The sequence below is a fragment of the Macrotis lagotis genome, chromosome X, assembly GCF_037893015.1.
Source record: "Macrotis lagotis isolate mMagLag1 chromosome X, bilby.v1.9.chrom.fasta, whole genome shotgun sequence".
Classification (NCBI taxonomy): domain Eukaryota; kingdom Metazoa; phylum Chordata; class Mammalia; order Peramelemorphia; family Peramelidae; genus Macrotis; species Macrotis lagotis.
In genome coordinates this window covers 27,492,271-27,509,529 of record NC_133666.1, presented here as the reverse complement: position 1 = coordinate 27,509,529, position 17,259 = coordinate 27,492,271, and the positions used below count along the sequence as shown (strand labels likewise).

Sequence of the window (17,259 nt, the reverse complement as noted above, 5' to 3'; positions counted from 1 at the left end):
GAGATAGTGCTCTGTCATAGGCTTGTATAGATTATTTCTGTGATCCTTAGAATAGGAGGGGGAAAGCGTTTCCCAGTGATTTTATGGCAGGATTTATCCAATTCTACACCCTTGCCTGTAATGACCCCCTACCAATGTAATTCCGCTAACAAACCGGTATTGATTTCTTGCCTCAAATGAGTTTGGGGGCTCTATTTCGGGGCTGGCCACGGCACAAATGAAAAGTATCACCGGCCATTCTGGAATTGGACTCTGAGCCTCTACCGCTTGGATTTTTCAGAGGCTTGTGTGTCAGATTTGTCCTAGGATCACAGGCGTTTGGAGTGGGGAAAAGGATCCCTCACCGTTTCACCCCCCCCCCCATTATACAGATAGAGAAACTGAGAGGGAGAAGGGACGGGTGAAATCAAATCCGGAGCTTGGGAGCCGCCAAGGGTTAATGTCATCAATTTCTCTAAGATTGCTATTGCCATTTCTCAATCTAGCTATGAGCTTCTCCACCACCACGGTATTTTTTCAAGAAAATACAAATAATGATCCTCCTCCTCATCAAAACACTCAAGTGCTATGAGTTGTTACTGATATGTATGCAGACAGGCGATAGCTGAGGTGATTATGCTGAACAGTCTAAAGACATCTAGCTGCATAGATGCGAAGTTGTGAGTTTTTCAAATATAATATTGCACGTCTTTGTTTTTCGATTTTCCTCTGGAAAATGTTGGGGAGCTCATTTCAGGGCTAACCACTCCAGCTCCACTTAATACAAAAGTAGTTTGCAACGCACAGCCTCTCTCTCTCTCTCTCTCTCTCTCTCTCTCTCTCTCTCTCTCTCTCTCTCTGGCTCTCTCGCTCGCTCTCGCTCTCTCGCTCGCTCTCGCTCTCCCTCCCCCCACCCTTAGCCCCCGCCCCCCAAGCCCTTATCAGAGGGAAAAATGGTTTGGGTATTCACAGAGAGGCAGACGATGGGGGTAAGCCAACTTGTGAGTATGTGGTCTCTTCTCGTCTCCTATCTATTTGCTAATCCGTAGCTTTCTTTCCTTTGTATTTTGGAGCTCTTTGATTGTTTTGGAGGTCTTCTTTTCTATCTGTTAGATGACTGCGATTGTATTTTAGATGAGCAGTAGCCCGCGGCCAGCTTTGCTTGGGGCTCTGGCTCTGGCTCGCTGGCTTATAACCTTAGATTTTTCTGCTAGGGATTGTTATCGTGCTCAAACTTTTTTTTCTAGGAAGTGGGAGCTTGCTGCCTGAACTCGGTCTTGTTTTTTGATAAGTTCCAATGGGAACCGAATGTATGGGGGGGGGGGGGGCTGCAGCGATCCAAGGAAGTGGTCTTACTCCTCCGGGAATAGGCGGCGAGTGCCTGGGCAGCCCGGGCTGGAGCCGAGCCGGGGCCGGGGCTGCTGGGCAGTCTCCCAGCCCGGTGGAATGGACACGATCTTGAGGGCTTGGGTTTTGACGCACTAGGTCGGTGCCCAAAGGAGCCCCAAATGGGTCTGGACGTGGGTCTGGGTGTTCGGCAAGAGTGTGCCATGGCAGGAATCGAGGGTGTCCATACGCCAGGTGGGAGAAGCGGAGCCCTGCTTTAGCCCCGCTGTGGAACCCTAAAAGAAGACAAGAGACCGCCAAAGACAGCCGGAGAGAGAGAAGGAGAGAGAGAGAGAGAGAGAGAGAGAGAGAGAGAGACAGAGACAGAGACAGAGACAGAGAGACAGAGAGACAGAGAGACAGAGACGGGGGGGGGGCAGACTGTGGAATCCCCACGACCGGGCCGGACTCACCTAATTTAGGGTGAGAGCGGAGTTCTGCGGGAGGGCAAGGTGAGCCGCGCCGGGGCCGGGGCTGCTGCAGCCGGGCACCGGGACCTCCCTCGCTCCCCAGCTCCCCAGCTCCCCAGCCGCCCGGCCAGCTGGCAAGGCGGCGCAGCTGCAGGAGCCGGGGACCTACTTTTGGGGTTGCGCACCTTCCTGGTCGCCGTCCTCCGGCGCTTCTTTTAAAGACGCCCAGTGAGGGGGGTTGCTTTTCATCATGGATCAGCAGTGGCCCCTGGAAGGGAAAGCTTCTCGAAGAAGGGGTCGGCTGGTGCAGCGCCCCCCCCCCCCCAGAACTCTCGGGCTGGTTTGGGCAAAGCCGAGCCCAGGCGTCCCGGCCGGGCCGGGCCGGGCTGCGGCGATGGCCGAGCCTCCACCTCCCCCTACCGGTGCTGAGCCCCCCGGGTCCCGGCGGTGTGCAGTGGGAGCGCCCCTGGGTGCGGGGCGACGTGAGGGTGTTTTTCCTTCCCCGGCCGGCCGTGCCGCCGTGCATTTGTTTGTGTTAATTGGTTTGTTGACTCACCTTAGAGTATCGATAGATGCATTTAGCTAGAGAGGAGGGAGGCTTTGGCCCGGGTTGCTATGGCAGCAGCCAGCCCCAGCTCCAAGCATGTACGACATAGATCTTGGGAGCTATTAGGTGCACTCGGGCCGGACTGAACCAAGTCGGCCGGGGGGGGGAGGGGGGCCGCCGGGGAGGAGGGGGGCCAGCTCGGCCGAGTCGGGGGGCCCCTGGCCGGGCGCGCCGGCCCGCCCCGGAATCCGGGGGCCGCGAGCCCGGGGCCGCTGTTGGCAGGGCGGGCGCGACGGCGGCGCGCGGCGGCGGCGGCGGCGGCGGCGGCGGCGGAGCCCTGAAGGCGCGGGCGGCGCGCGGCAGAGGCGCGGCGGCGCGCGGACGGCGGCGGCGGCGGCGGGCGCGGGGCTCGTTCCCGCTTTGACATTTTATCCCCCAGAGCTGCAGACTTGGAGCTGGCTCGCACGTCCCAGGCATGAAGTTCTGGAGGTGGGGCGGGCTTTAATTTGCTTAGATCTAGCGATTTCCGAAGCCCGGCTGTAAAATGGCGGCAGCCGTCCTGCGCCCCTGCTGAAGCCTCCCCCGGCACTTGGGCGACTTCGCTGAGTGCTGCTTTGGCTTCTGCAGCGAACATATGGCATGTGCTGCCGCCGCCGCCGCTGCCGCCGCCGCTCCTGCCGCCGCCGCCGCCGCTGAGAGCCGGGCCCCGTAGTTGCCCAGCCGGCCAGCCGCCGCCGCCGCTCCTCCGCACCGGACCGTCCGCCCAAGGTAAGGCGCCATCGGACTTTTCTTTGGGGGAGCAAAGTTCTGGAGGAGGCGCCCCCTCCCCACCCAGCCGCCCCCGGGAGCGAGGCAGGAGGGGCCGAGTGAGCTGCGCCCTCCCAGGCAGAGCCGTGCCAGCTGTGCCCCCTCCGCAGGCAGGAGACATGTACCTTTTGGCGAGGTGAGATTTGGGACGACTCTTGGCATTTTGCTTTCCTTTGCCCTCTTTTGGGGGCCAGAGCGCCAGCCCGGAGGGGGGGCTCGCTGCGTGGCGTGACCCTAGGGAATCGTGGGCGCAACTCCACGTTTGTTTCTCAGAACCTTCTTCTCCCCCTCCCCATTTGGTGGGGGGAAACGCAGTGCCGTAAACTGGAAGCGGCTTCCTTGCCGACGCTTCTGCTCTGCGCTCCGGCTCAGCAAACGGGGCAAGGCTCGCCCCCCCTCCTCCTCTTTTAAAAGATACGATGGGGGTCTGGAAAGAATGATGACGCGGCTAGATGCCACTGAAGCCTCCCAAAGTGATTTTGGGGAGGGGGGAGTTTTTCCGGAGCCTCCACTTAGGGAAAACAAGAAACCAACCGCGGCCAGTGAGGAGTGAAAGTTTGGGCTGTGGGTGACCGGATTGCGTCTCCCAGAGATGGGGAGGCGGGTGTCTGAGGGGACACAGGTCGGTGCCCTCTGCCTGGCATTCCGTCTCGCCTGCCTTTTCTGCGGGGAGTGCTGCTTGGTGGGTGAACTTTCCCTTCCATTGGGGGATCCGGGAACTGGCTGCAGATGACAGGCACCGCTGCACAGCCCACAGCGCGGGCATCTCAGCCCAGGCATTAGGCTCCGTCGCCTTCGGAAAAGCGTTCGGACGGGGCGCTGACTCCATCTCCCCCTCCCCGCCCCCGGCTTGCAGAAACCAGGGACCCCTGTGGGCAGCTTGGCCAACGCTGCTGTGGACACTGGGTAGAGGCTGATCTTTGGGGGCTAAAATTGAGCTTTCGGGAAACCTGAGCCGGGGGACGAGGCTTCGGACTCGATGGAGCCAGCGCCAGAAGCTACTTCCAACAAACAAGCAAACAAGCAACCCCCAGACAGGAGCATCCCTCCATTTTAAGTTTCCTCCCCCCCCTGACCCCCCCAGGCCCGCCAAGCGGCCCTTTGGCCCGCGGGCTGGCTCTCCTGCGCCCGTCTCTAAGCACTCCTAGCTCCCCGAGCCGGAGAGGGTCCTTGACAGACTCCCCTGGCACAATAGTTACCCGAAGAGGGAGAGGGGTGAAGAGAGGGAACCAAAAGCTGTTTCTGTACATCTCCCAGGGCATGCGCACTCCTTCAGCTTTGCCACCGCACTGGAGTCTGCCTAGAAACAAAGAGGCAGAGCCCAGTTAAAGTGCTGTTTCCTACGGCCCGGGTTGCTCTTGTCATCGCTAACTGAGCCAACTGTCGGGGGAGGGGGGGTCGGAGAGGTCCGAGACGGGGGGCGCCAGGCCCATGGCCCCGCAGAGCGGGGCCGGCCCACCGAGGCAGCAACTTCTCCCCTCGGCCCCAGCTCCACACTTAGAGCCCAGCTCTCCCCGGGTTCTGCCTTCGCCCAGCTCTTCCTTGCTGAATCATTGCAGACCTCTGCGCATGAGACCTCCTCAATTACAGCCGCGGGTGTCCGGTCTGACACATACCGCAATAATGCTCAGCCGGCACACCCGGGCCAGAGCGGCGCAGGGGGAGGCCCGGGGCGGGGGGGGGGGGGGGGGCGAGGCGCGGGGAGGCGGCCCTCCCGGGCGGAGGACTCACTCGGGAAAAGCGAGGACGGGAGAGCGGGAGATGGGAAGTTGGCGGGGGTCAGCCCTGGGGAAGGGGAGACGGAAGGAGCCCGGAGTGCGCTCGGGCTCGCGGCAGCTGAAGCCCCCGCTTCACTTCTAGCCGCGTGGGCCAGTCCCGCTGAGCCCCCGAGCCAGAGGAGTCAGTGTCTTTCTGTCCTCTCGAGGAATTTCCTAAGGCGCATTGTATTCAGGAAGCGGAGCACGGCTAGGGAGAAGCTGCAGCTTTAGAGGCAGGGGGGCAGACGGGGCAGTAGCCGGGGGGGGGGGGGGGGGGACTGGGGGCTCCCTGCAGCCCCGGGACCTGGCGCTGGGAGCCTCCGACCCCCCCCCCCCCCCCCCGTGTCATTTAAAGCACCGTGTAGGTTTCACTTCATTGTCTGGGTTCCATTGGACTTGTAATGCATCCTGGTGACCGGTAGGCTTGTGTGATCCACCCTGCTGCTCAGTGTGCAAAAGTAATCAAAGCGTCTTAGAAAGAAGGCTATGTGGTTCTGAGTGTGTGCGTGCGTGTGCGTGTGTGTGGTTCGGGGCTGGGCCGGGCCGGGCCGGGCCGGGCCGCGCTGCCTCTGCTGGCGGCGCTGTCTGCTGCTGTGACCCTGGCCACCTTCCCCAGGTAGTCTGATGGTGATGCAGATCGCAGTTGGCATTCTAGCGTCGCCTTGCTCCCAGGACAGTTCATTTAAAGGCAGACCGAGGTGGGTTGGCTTCGTTTGTTTTTCCCCAGGTTTGAAGGAAATGGTGCGATAGGAGAAGAAACATTGGGATTTGGGGCATATCAAGCAAGAAGGAATTGCCGTACATGTTCGACATGTAATTTGAGCCTGTAATTAGAGTGAGGTAATAGTCTCTGGCTTGTTAAAACTATCAGATGGCAGAGGGGGCTCACCAGTCTATGCAGCCCTGCCTCAGTTGGGATGTTGTGGTACCTGCAGCAACATTGTGAAGTTCATTTTATAACCGAACAGAGGAGCTGAGCTCTGCCTTCTCCTTCCCACCCTCACCCAACCCATTTGGAACCCACTGCGACTTTTAGTGTAGGACTCTTTAGGGCAAAGGGAAAAAAAAAAGATCACAGAGATCAGGGCTTGTTTGTTTGTCGCCACAGTGGGGGGGGGGGGGTCGAGGGGAAGGGACTGTTGTTTCTCATAAGTATGATATCGCTATGGCTTATTGAAAAATACAAACGAATAGAACCGTGTCTCACTCAGCTCCAGTGGGGCAGCGACTATTTTCTAAGGAAATAAAATATACTGTTGATGGGGGGAGGGGGAGTAATTTTATCCGCAGTTAAAAAAAAAATTCCTGCCCAATGAGGATGCCATTAGGTCTATGCCAGGGTGTACTTTTAGATAGCCTGGTGTGGCACTCATCTTCCTAAAATGGCTAGGCTACTGTCCAGAGATTCCAATGCCCCCATGTGAACCACAGCCAGGGAGCTTTGGGATTAGTGAGGTATCAATTACTTTATCAGGTGTTAATGACTTTGCCTAAAGAAAAGTTCTTTTCAGGTCATTCCAGCCTACCAGTAAAAAGCTCCAATAAATCTGCCACTTAGTCCTTTTTGGTAGTAAATTGATGACTGTGGTTCAACAAAAACTGATGCGGAACAAACATACAATCATGGAAGAACCTGTAATCATTTTTATTGGAAAGAGATAGACCAGGCTTGCAAAGGTCACAGTTGACTACCAGACAGCTGAACAGGACAGCAATGGGCTCTCCCTGAAGGATCCCAACTTGCCTTTTTTTTCCAAAGGAGCTAAGGAGGGGAGCATGATTGTCGGGTATGAGGAAACTGAGGCATAGTGAGGAATCCTGGATTTCCAATCCAGGCAGTTAGCTTGTCAAATACTGAAGGACAGCAATAATAATAATAATAATAATAATAATTCTACTACTAATACGAAAGTAATAATTGCAATAAATCTAGAAGAATCCTGTATATTTATATACTGCTTTTCTTCCAGTATGTTTATCTCATTTATCTTCTTGGTAGCCCCCCCCCCCCGCTTTAAATGAGCATTATAGGAGATAGAAAGTTGATTTAACTTTGATTGTTGCAATGTTCTGGCTGTTCCCAGGAACCGCTTCTCATAGGTAGACACTCCAGGAGATGAGACTTCTGGTTTTAAGGAGGTAGTTTGTGGTATGTGTCTCTAAGTAAACCCTAGGCATCCAAAGGCTGCTCTTGTCCAAGACAGTCAAATCAGGAACTGAGCAGGCTGGCTTGAAGGAGAGCCCGCAGGCTATTTGTTAGGCTCGGATTCTGGGAACACTGAAAATTAGCTGATTTCCTCCCCCCACTCCCCACCCCCCAAAGGCAATCACTCTATTTGTCTACGTCGCTCCACCTTCGTCTACATTTAAGAGGTCAGAAACGAGTACACTTTAGAAATGAAGCCCCATAGGGTAGCTGAGCATCACCTGCATTTTAAGGGACCAAAGAAACTGAATCACCAAAGATAGTGTAGGCTGAAGTTGTAAGGGTTGAATTCCAGCTGTGCCCCCCCCCCCCCGCCTGTATTCCCACTGCGGGTGGGAAATTCAACTGGTACCCCCCATATTTCCACTGCAGATAGTCATGTCAACTGATGCCCCCCTTCCCACTGCAGATATTACTTCCAACTGATGCCCCCCCTTCCCACTGCAGACAAGAATCTCAACTGGTGCCCCTCCTACTCCCTCTGCAGACGTGAACCCTAGCTGGTACCACTCCCACTGCAGACACAAACCCTAGTTCCCTCCCCCCCCACCGCAGGTACGAACCCCAGTTGTTGAACCCCCCCTACTCCTGTTATCGACATAAACCTCCCCTGGTATCCCTCCACGCCGGTGGAGATTCAAATCCAGCTGTTGCCCCCCCCCCCACTGCTACTATAGACATAAACTACCCTGTACTGACTTTCAGTGAAGGCAGGAACCCCAAATGGTACCCCTCTTCTCCTGCACATAGGAAACCTACCTGATCCCCCCTCCTACTAAAGACATACATCTCAACTGGTTCCACACACACACACACACACACACACACACACACACACAGACACTGTAGCTACCAACTCTATTTCCTCCCCCCCTCCCCAACTCCAACTGCAGATAGGAACCCTAGTTGATTCCTCTCTACTGTCACTGCAGACAGCAAGCTTATCTAGTGCCCTTCATTACCCACAGACTAGTTGCCTATTCCCACTGAAAGCACAAGTTTTAGCTATTGCTCCCACTCCTACTGGAGCTATGAACCCCCTTTTGTACCTCCACTCCCACTACAGACAGGATTTAGGTTGTGACTCCCACCCCACTTCAGACAGGAACCCCACCCATCTGGTGTTCTTCCCACTCCCATGGCAAACATGAAGACTAGCTGGCACCCTTCTTTCAATTTCCACTAAAGATACAAATCTCAGCTGCTGCGCCCCCCCCATACTATATCCCAGATTCCTCTCTTGTATTCCCCTACTCTCAACACAGGCAGGACCCCATCTGGTGGCCCCCCTCTGCAGATGGAACCCCATCTGGTTCCCCCTCCCACTACAGATAAGAGTCTTAATTGGTAGCCCCCATCTCTTCCTGCAGAAGGAACCTCATCTGGTACCCCCAAACTCCTAATAGAGGAATCTTAACTGGTGCCCTTTCTGCTCTCACTGAAGATAGGAAACTCATTTGCCCCTCTCCCACTGCAGATAGGAATACTACCTGATCCCCTCTCCAACTGAAAATAAATTCCAGCTGCTGTCCCCCCCACTTATACTGTAGACACAAACCCGATTTCATACCTCCCTCACTTGTACTACAGGCAAGAACCTGAGCCAGTACTTTCTCAATTTCGACAGCAAACTTGTGCCCCCACCTACTCTCAAGATGGGAGCCCCATTTAGTTTCCCTGCTAGAGACATGAACCCCATTTTGAAGTCCTCCCACTGAAGACAGGAGCCCCACCTGGTGCCCCCCCATTCCCACTGCAGACAGGAATCTCATTTACCCTATTTGGTGGACCCCACACTCTCACATCAGACACAAACTCCATCTAGTATCCCCCTCTACTCCTACTGCATACAGGAAGCTCTCACTGGTGCACCCCCCCCCCCCACCTTTTTTCCACTGCAGTCACTGTTTCCAAATACTGCTCCCATGCTCCATGGCAGTCAGGAATCTCAATGATAGCCCCCTTCCCCATTGTAGTCAGGAACCACAAAGAATGCGCCCCCCCACATTTCACAGAGAGGAGCTGAAGCTGATGTGCCCCCCCCCCACTACAAACAGGAATAACAGTAATAATGATGAGAAACTGAATTGATCTAGTGTCCTAAGGTTTGCAGAATGCTTTACTTAGGTGATCTCATCTGCCATGTCCCACCTCCCACTTCAGCCCAGGTACCACCTGGAGGACTGTCATGTGCTTTGTAGGTGTTCCAGTGAATTCTTGAGCCTAAGGTCCCCTTTTGAACCAGACCTGCAAATGAAACCGCCTCCCCCAGCCAAGCAAACCACATTCTGCAGGCTCCTCTCCTATGGAGCTGAAAAAGCAATTGTCCCAGGTGAAAATGGAAAGACCCTGGGACCTGTCTCCTTTCCAGGGAAACACTGATTGCCTATTTAGAGGGTGAATTTGCATGAGGTTTTATTTCCTGAGATACTGGCATGAATGGCTGCTCTTTTTACGACACCCAGAAAAGCAAAGTCCAAACGGTGGACAAGACCAGAGGCACCACAATCCTCTTTTGTGTCCAGATAACCGTACCCCTTTGGACAGAGCTTCACCTCTCCTTATGTCAATGGACCCAGGGCCAAAGGGAGCAGGCCTGAGGAGGAAGTGGGCAGGCTTGCAGAGGTTGGGGGCAGAAAAAATTAAAAAAGGCTGGGGGGGCATCTAGAAAACTTGTTCAGGAGAGATGGGCAAGAAAGGAGAATGGCAGTTTTCATGTCACCCTTTTTCCTGCTGCCTGGTCCCTAGGGCCTTGCATAGGAGCTGCTTAGGAAGAATTGAAGTCAACCCAACTCCTTTCTTCCCTTCCTCCAGATCCCAAATCAAATAAAGCATCAGCAAAGGAGAAGGTAATTTCAGCCTGGTTCTGTATCCTGTAGCATGATTCTACATTTATTTGCTTTACTAATTGAGGAAATTAATTTATCATGTAGTGTTAGGGTTACTCTTGGCCCTTCCAGGGGCCCTTCCATTGAAGGCAGAAGCACATACTCTTTGTGGATTGTTTTTATTTTCAACAATTCGTCTGGAATATTTGATCATTTTTTTTTCAGAAGAGACTTTTGAACAAAACCCAGAGCCAGATCCATTCTATCGTTCAAATCCCTCCCTCTGTGGCCCAGGAAGGGGAGTTCAGGAAGTAGCAGGGTCCCTGATATCCACTTGTCGGGGCTCCAAGCCAACCCACTAGCCTCTGGCCTTTGGACTTCTCAGAGCTTGGCTATTTTTAGAGAGTCAGACAGAAGCCCCCAGTGGGTTTGTTTTCCCGTGTGATTGAAATTAATAAATGAAACCTCCCCACTTGGGTCAGTCAGCAAGCATCTCTTTCAAGCAATGGAGAAGGGCCATCTTCAGTGAAAACTGGTCCTACTCTCCAGGCCCCCCATTTTTGTGCAAGGGCTTCTGGGTACATAAAATTGGGGGTGAATGTGCCCTTGTAATCAGATCTGCTGATGAAAGCCTTGCAGAGAGCTGCACGCTGCAGACATAAGCTGTGTCAATAAGAAGTCTGTTCAGCCCCTGCACCCAGCCTGGGCAGCGGCCTGTGATTGGCAGACTCCCTGAGAGAGGGCCCGCCTTGGTTGGAGAAGGTCCTGGGATTTTGGCGGCACTTCTGACTGACAGGCTGACTAGTTCTCCACTACCCTTTCTGCTCTGATCCCCGTTTGTCTTGGGAGCAGGGGAGGGGTATTATTCTGACCTAGTAACAACTGCTTTTAGCCATCTATCACAGGAGGACAAAAATGAGTTTTTCTTCTTGATGGGGGAAACTCCAGGGCAAAAGCTGCTTTTCTTAGGGCCTTCAATGTTGACAGGCCCTAAGTGGGACTTGAAGTTTCTCAATGGGAGAGGAAAGCACAAAGACCAAATCCATGTGCTAACTCGGAAAAAGAAAAAGAAAAAGAAAACCAAAGCATAAGATCTATGGGCCAACATGCTCAGGAGTACACTTGAGAGGGGCCCACCTCATCCTGAGGGCATGAACCAGCCTCAAACCAACCAACCAAACCCACCAGGCCCTGGGCCAGCTAGTTCTCCAGGAGAAATATTTTCCTGCCCACTGTGCCCTTATCAGTTTCTGATCAAGCTCATGGAAAGGGTGGGTCTGCAGAACGACTTCTCCAGAGTCGAAATCATGGCCATGTTTTTAAGCGAATCATACTGAGCTATTCTAGGGCACCGGATCCAGGGGGGTTGCCCTAGTTAAGTGTTGCTAGCATAGGTTAAGTAAATACCTTTTGTCAAGGTTACACTCACTTTCCATAGGCAAGCCTGGAATGGACAATGGTCCCCCTTATTCCTTACCCCTCCAGTTCCAAAGAAACCACCTTCCTATTTTCAGTCATTAAGCAAAGAGGGCAAACAGGCCCAGCAATCCTGAACCACTGGTGGTGACAAGCAATGACAGGAAATGTTGGTTACGCTGGTCCCCTTCATAACTTGGGGAGGCTGCAGTTGGTTAATTTGTTTTTACTTCCTGTTTGGGGACAGTTTGGGTCAAAAGTAGCAGCATTCTTTGGCATGTGTGCATGTACACGTGTGTGTGTGTGTGTGTGTGTGTGTGTGTGTGTGTGTGTGTACTTTTTCCCTCTATAAAGATATTTGGCTTTATTCTGTAAGGCCACAATAAATCTGTCACCAGGCTCCGGGTTTTGTATATTTTATAGACTGGATCATGTGGTTTGAGTTTAATTTAGCAGGCAGCATGCTTTTCTTCGTGGTTTGGCCCTGAAGCATGTTGCTTTGGGGTGTTAGATACCACCCGGGCATTTCTGGGGGACACAGAAACTAAGCGTCTCTATTTACACAAAAGCAACTGCTGAGGAGGGCATTTCCTACCAGTTAATGACTGGTTGAAAGGGCCAACAGGCCAAATCCAGGCAGGAGAGGCACATTCATTAAATGTCAGGAAATGCCCAGCATTGATCGATTGTTTCTTTTCTAAATGAGGTTGGGCAGAGAGCAAAGCTCCGTTCATTGCCTTTGTTATGCCCACGTGGAGAGGGGAGCCCAAGGCAGAGGCTCCATGCTCACTCACAGTTATGGTCATGATCACGGTCATGGGTGTGGCATTAACCTTGTTGGGAGAACTGATCTTTCTGTCAAGCATCCCTGACCCACTGGCCCACCCCAAAGAGAGTGGGGTTCCATTCTGTTCTGTTCCAGCCCAGTTCACAGTGATTCACCAAGTTTATATTTCAGGCCTTAATGACTGGCAGAGAATGGTATTTCCTTTGACTTAATGACCCATTGGAAAGGAACCTGTGGACCCAAGGCAAAGCGGAGAGACCTTAATCCCGCCAAACATTAACTGCCCAACCCCGAGGTCAATAATGCAATCTTAAAGGCTTTGGAAGTATCAGTAATGACCTCCGGGTTGGGCAGTTAATGTTTGGCAAGGAGTTTTCTGATTGATTGTGGGACAGGGAATTGCTAAAATAGGAGAGCTCCTCGGAGTGGAGGGAAATACCATTTTCAAGGTTAGTTTAACAGTGGGCCCAATTTAATCCTCACTGGATCAGCAGTAACAGCATCTGGCCATTATTTATGAAGGTGCTGATGATGATGATAAATGCTTGGCATTGTTTTCAAGTTCTAGAGAGTTACAAACAGCAAACAAAACCTTCCTTTGAAGGAATCTTGTCCTTAGCATCATTCTTGCCTCAATAAAAAGAACGAAAAGTGATGAGGCCACCCCATGTTGAAGCTCATATTTAGTAATAACTCACATTTCTATAGTGCTTTAAGGTTGGCAAAGCATTCACATCATCTCATTTGACCTTCACAACAAACCTGGGAAGTGGGTGCTATATGGTCAGTCCCATTTTTACAGATGAGGAGACTGAGGCACAGAGAGCTAAAGTGACTTTTCCCATAGTTGCACAGTAGTAAGTGGGATTTGAACCCAAGGCTTCCTGCCTCCAAGTCCAACATTTTATCGATTATTTCATGCTGTCTCCATTTAGTGGAAGAAGCCCCAGAGGAAGAATCAGAAGGCCTCTAAGTAGTTAGGTCTTCTGGGACAATTCATTTCCACCTCTCTGAGGCTCAGTTTCCACTACTGTAAAATGAAGCAGAATGGGCTAGACTAATCCTAACTCTGGCAGTTTAAGAGCCTGTAAACAGGTTGACTTTGACTCTTATTGATACAGAGCAAGTTGTGGGTGGGTTGGGGGAAGGGTCCCAAACCCAGGAAGCCTCATCTTCCTTTCAAATTCAGCTTCAAAGATGGTAAGTGTTTATAGAGGCGAAACCATCTATTCCACTGTCTTTAGTGGCCTCATAATAAGGGCGGATGGGTAACTCCCTCCAGTCTATTGTTAGCGTAGATTGAAGTTCTCCCAATTGATTATTGATAAAAGGAACACCACCAGGGTTGGTTTGACTCAATAGTTTAATCTTCCTTGAAAATGGAATTTCTTTCCTCCTTCCTTTTGGTGGGCAGGGAGTGAAGGTGGGAGGGAGCGGCTGCTTGGCTAGAGCTTCTGAAATGAGGGCAGTCACTGAAGGCTTGAGACCTGGATTTCTTCATAGTTTTGAATGCTCTGGCATGTGCACACAACAAACCAAATATTAGGTTTCGTTGTGGGCTTGGCCCGTGTCACTCTGTGCTCTTTTAATATTTAGTAATCCAGGGTTTGTCCTTCTGCCCCAGCTCCCAGCAAAGGTCTTTAAGAAGTGCCAGTGTCCTCTCTTGGTGCCGTTAATAGCTTATTGATGAAGAAATGAGTGTCAATTGTAACCACACACTTCAGTTGTAGAGATATGGCAGCAAACCTTTTTTGATAGTTGGCAATAAACATATTTTCAAGATACCCCCTCCCCCCCAGCAATCTTAGGTTTTATTATTAGGCTGAAGCAGCTAGGCAGTTCAGTGGTTAGTGCACTGACCCTGGAGTCAGGAGGACCTGACTTCAAATTCAGACTCAGACAGCCATTAACTGTGTGATCCTAGGCAATGCACTTCACCCCAATTGTCTCAAAAAAAAGAAAAGAAAATTGCTTAATTTCCTCTTCTGATTATTTACATATATATATGTATATATCTCTATCTCTATCTCTATCTCTATTTCTATATCTATTATCTAGACTTCTAGACTTAGAGTTGGAAGGGAGCTCCAAGGCCATCAATATAACCCCCACCCCTCTTAAAGGGAAGGAAAGTGACTTGGCCAAAGTCATACCTAAGATCTGGAAGGGACCTCAAAGAACACCTAATCTGATGTCCTCATTTATTCAATGATTCATCTGAGATTCAGGAGATTGAAATGACTGTCCCACAAGGTCATCCCAGTGACCCAGCAGCAAACCAAAATGCAGCATCTCCACATTTAGAACTCTTTCCATTGCATTGTAATGATACCGATACTTCTCACTGATTCTGACCACTTGAGGCAGGGCTCATTAGACTCAGTAAATATTCTGAATCAGAGCCCATTTTTTAAAAATCCAGTTTTAAGGGGCGGCTAGGTAGCGCAGTGGATAAAGCACCAGCCCTGGAATCAGGAGTACCAAGGGTTCAAATCTGGTCTCAGACACTTAATAATTACTTAGCTGTGTGGCCTTGGGCAAGCCACTTAGCCCCATTTGCCTTGCAAAAATCTAAAAAAAAAAAAAAATCCAGTTTTATTCATTGTAAGTACAATCTGGTCACAAAACCTTCAATGCCTCACTCCCAAGTTCTTGTAGAAGTATTGAGTCCAATGGTCAATGAACTGGATTTGGAGTCTGAGGACAGTTGGTCAAATTAGGGCTCACCAAATTTCCAACTAGAAGAAATTTCCAAATTTCTTCACCTCTCTGGATTCATTTCATCCTGAGTAAAATGAGGAGAGAGGTTGGACTGGATGACCTCCAAGGTCCTCTTTTCTCTAAAGCTGTGATCTTAATGGGTAGCTTCCATTTTCTTTCAAACGCTATGCTAAAGTCCTTAAAAAAATAGGTTGAGTAGATGAAACGTGCCCCCCTCCAAATCTTGTTTACATTATTCAGTTGCAAAGCAAATCGTTTCTTTATAGCTGGTAGAAAAGGAAATTTCAGAGCAGTTCAGGGTCAGTTATCAGAGACTGAATTGGCAGAGTCCAGAATAATGAGGTTTGACAGTATGTATATAACCCTCAGTATTGCGTTATGGTGTTTAGAAAGGCTCTTTTGGTCTTGGGTATAATTCTCAAATAGAAGCCACAGACTGATGGGGGCTGGAGACTTAAGCTTGGGTACCGACTTTACCACTCTGTGTCTCAGTTTCCCTCCTTATAAGCAAAGAGGATGTTTTTTTTTTAATCAAAGGTGAACATGAAAGTGCTTTGAGATCAAGAAAGGAGAGGATAAGTGAAAAAAGTAATATTGTCCAAGTCTGAGAACCAGAAAATGAAGTGAGCTATGAACAGAGGCCAAAGCAGGAAGTCTGTTTTCTAAATTATAAAAGTTAGGGAAGTCAGATGGGTGGTAAATGAAGCTGAATGGAGAAGGACTTAGCTAGCAATGTAAAATTTTAATTTAAGGATAAACTTGTGGGAGGGGTAAATAGGAAGAATGGTCTGGATTTAGGATTTCATCAATGTACGTTATTCCCATTGTGAAAATTCTCTCCATTAATATAGACCTGAATGTTGAGAATTGCCCAAAGAAGCAAGAATGTTAATGACTGGGGCAGAGTCCCACACCCAGTCTATTTGAGAGGCTGACTTGCACTCAAGTCTTCCTGACTCTAAGCTTGATCCCCAAGTCACTTCATATCGAGGTCTCTTAAAGTAATATTGTATTAGCTTCAAGAACCAAGATGGAGGGGATTTTCCATACTGAGAGTTTCTAACAGTAATGAATTTATAGGTCTGGATCCCCCAAAAGAAAAAAAAAAGAGAGAATTTCCATTTTTTAAATGTTTAATATGGAAACACATTTGGACAATATGGGTGCAAGATGGGGGTTAATTATGCAATAAAGACTATTATGACATTTTCACAAATACCAAATTTTCCCCTGCCCTTGCATGAATTGGGGGTTTAATAAATATGTTTTTAATTGGGGGATTAGAACTGTGTTGAGTGGCATTTTTTTTTTTTGCTTCATTGAATGAAAGCAGAAATACAGATTACCTTGTGCTGCCAAAGACTTGTGGGTAGAGGTGTGGCCAGAAAGCCTGGAGACATAGAAATCAAGAAGAAAACCTAACCCTGTGGTCTTCTAGATCCTTGTGTGCATGGTCTTAGGGATCATCCCCAGGTGGAGATCAAAAGCACCCTAAGGATCTGGAGTCAATGTCATGACTATTTCTTTGATTTATTTTTAAAAATAAATAAATCCTATTGGGAGTGGCCTTGTGGGGTTCTGTTGTATCCTCTGCCTGATCCTGAGAAGCTTGGAATTACTTTGGCTTTTTGTCTCTGCTGAATTATAGCTAGTGGATATTTCAAACCCTAGTCATTGCTTTTCAGATGAAAAGTAATCTCATCTGCTATGAGTCAGTCACTCCTTTCTGGGACCGTAAATGTGTTCTGTGAGCCATCTCTATTAGAAATTGGGGAAAAACACAGCTAATTAACAAGTATTGATAAAATAAGCACCTATCAACTTGTGTTATGTTGCAGTGTCATCAACCTTTGCATTATACCATCAGCTGAAATTGAATGTGATTACATTTTTTAAAATGAAAAGTTTATAATTTAGGGAGGTGAGATTGGCTATATTTTCAGTACATAACTACAAGCCCCCCCCCACACACACACACCTATGTATAGGTATGTGTATGTGTGTATTCATTTATCCCCTCTAAACATTTGACTTCCAATACCTGAACAGTGATGGATGCAGGTGTGTATCCACCTCCATCATCTATAGTGCCATGCAGAATATGGAGTAGATAGAAGACACTGTGGGCGGTTTTAGTGTGAGTGCCTGTGATTTTCACATTGAGCATGTGGTCGGGTGTGTGTTTTAGGCAAACAGAATTAGTCATTGTTTTGGGGTGTCTGCTTTCTTCCTTCTTTTCCCCCCTTCTTTCAACCTTCTGGGTTTTTTATTACAGAATACTTGACAAGTTTGGAAGATATAGGCAAGTTTCTGTGGGAGGGGCAGATTCCAGCTAACTCAAACCAGGACCAGTGCCCTTTTCGAGTAAGTTTGACTGAGATTTACAGGCCCTGTATAACATACTCTACATATGAT

General features: G+C 50.0%; 1 protein-coding gene across 11 annotated transcripts in view; it reads left to right on the top strand.

Moving 5' to 3' along the window:
* Window positions 1-909: 909 nt before the first annotated feature.
* The window catches only part of MBNL3 (muscleblind like splicing regulator 3), a 157,108-nt gene continuing 140,758 nt past the window's right edge, over window positions 910-17,259 (top strand). Inside the window, exons 1-2 of one of the 11 annotated variants that reach the window (XM_074201009.1) lie at window positions 5,499-5,584; window positions 17,120-17,208. The gene's annotated coding sequence lies outside the window, so the exon portion shown is untranslated. Of the gene's footprint in view, window positions 981-3,015; window positions 3,091-3,170; window positions 3,266-5,492; window positions 5,585-6,907; window positions 17,209-17,259 lie in introns of those variants that run through there. The other 10 variants (XM_074201008.1, XM_074201005.1, XM_074201006.1 and 7 more) reach the window with 10 other exon arrangements.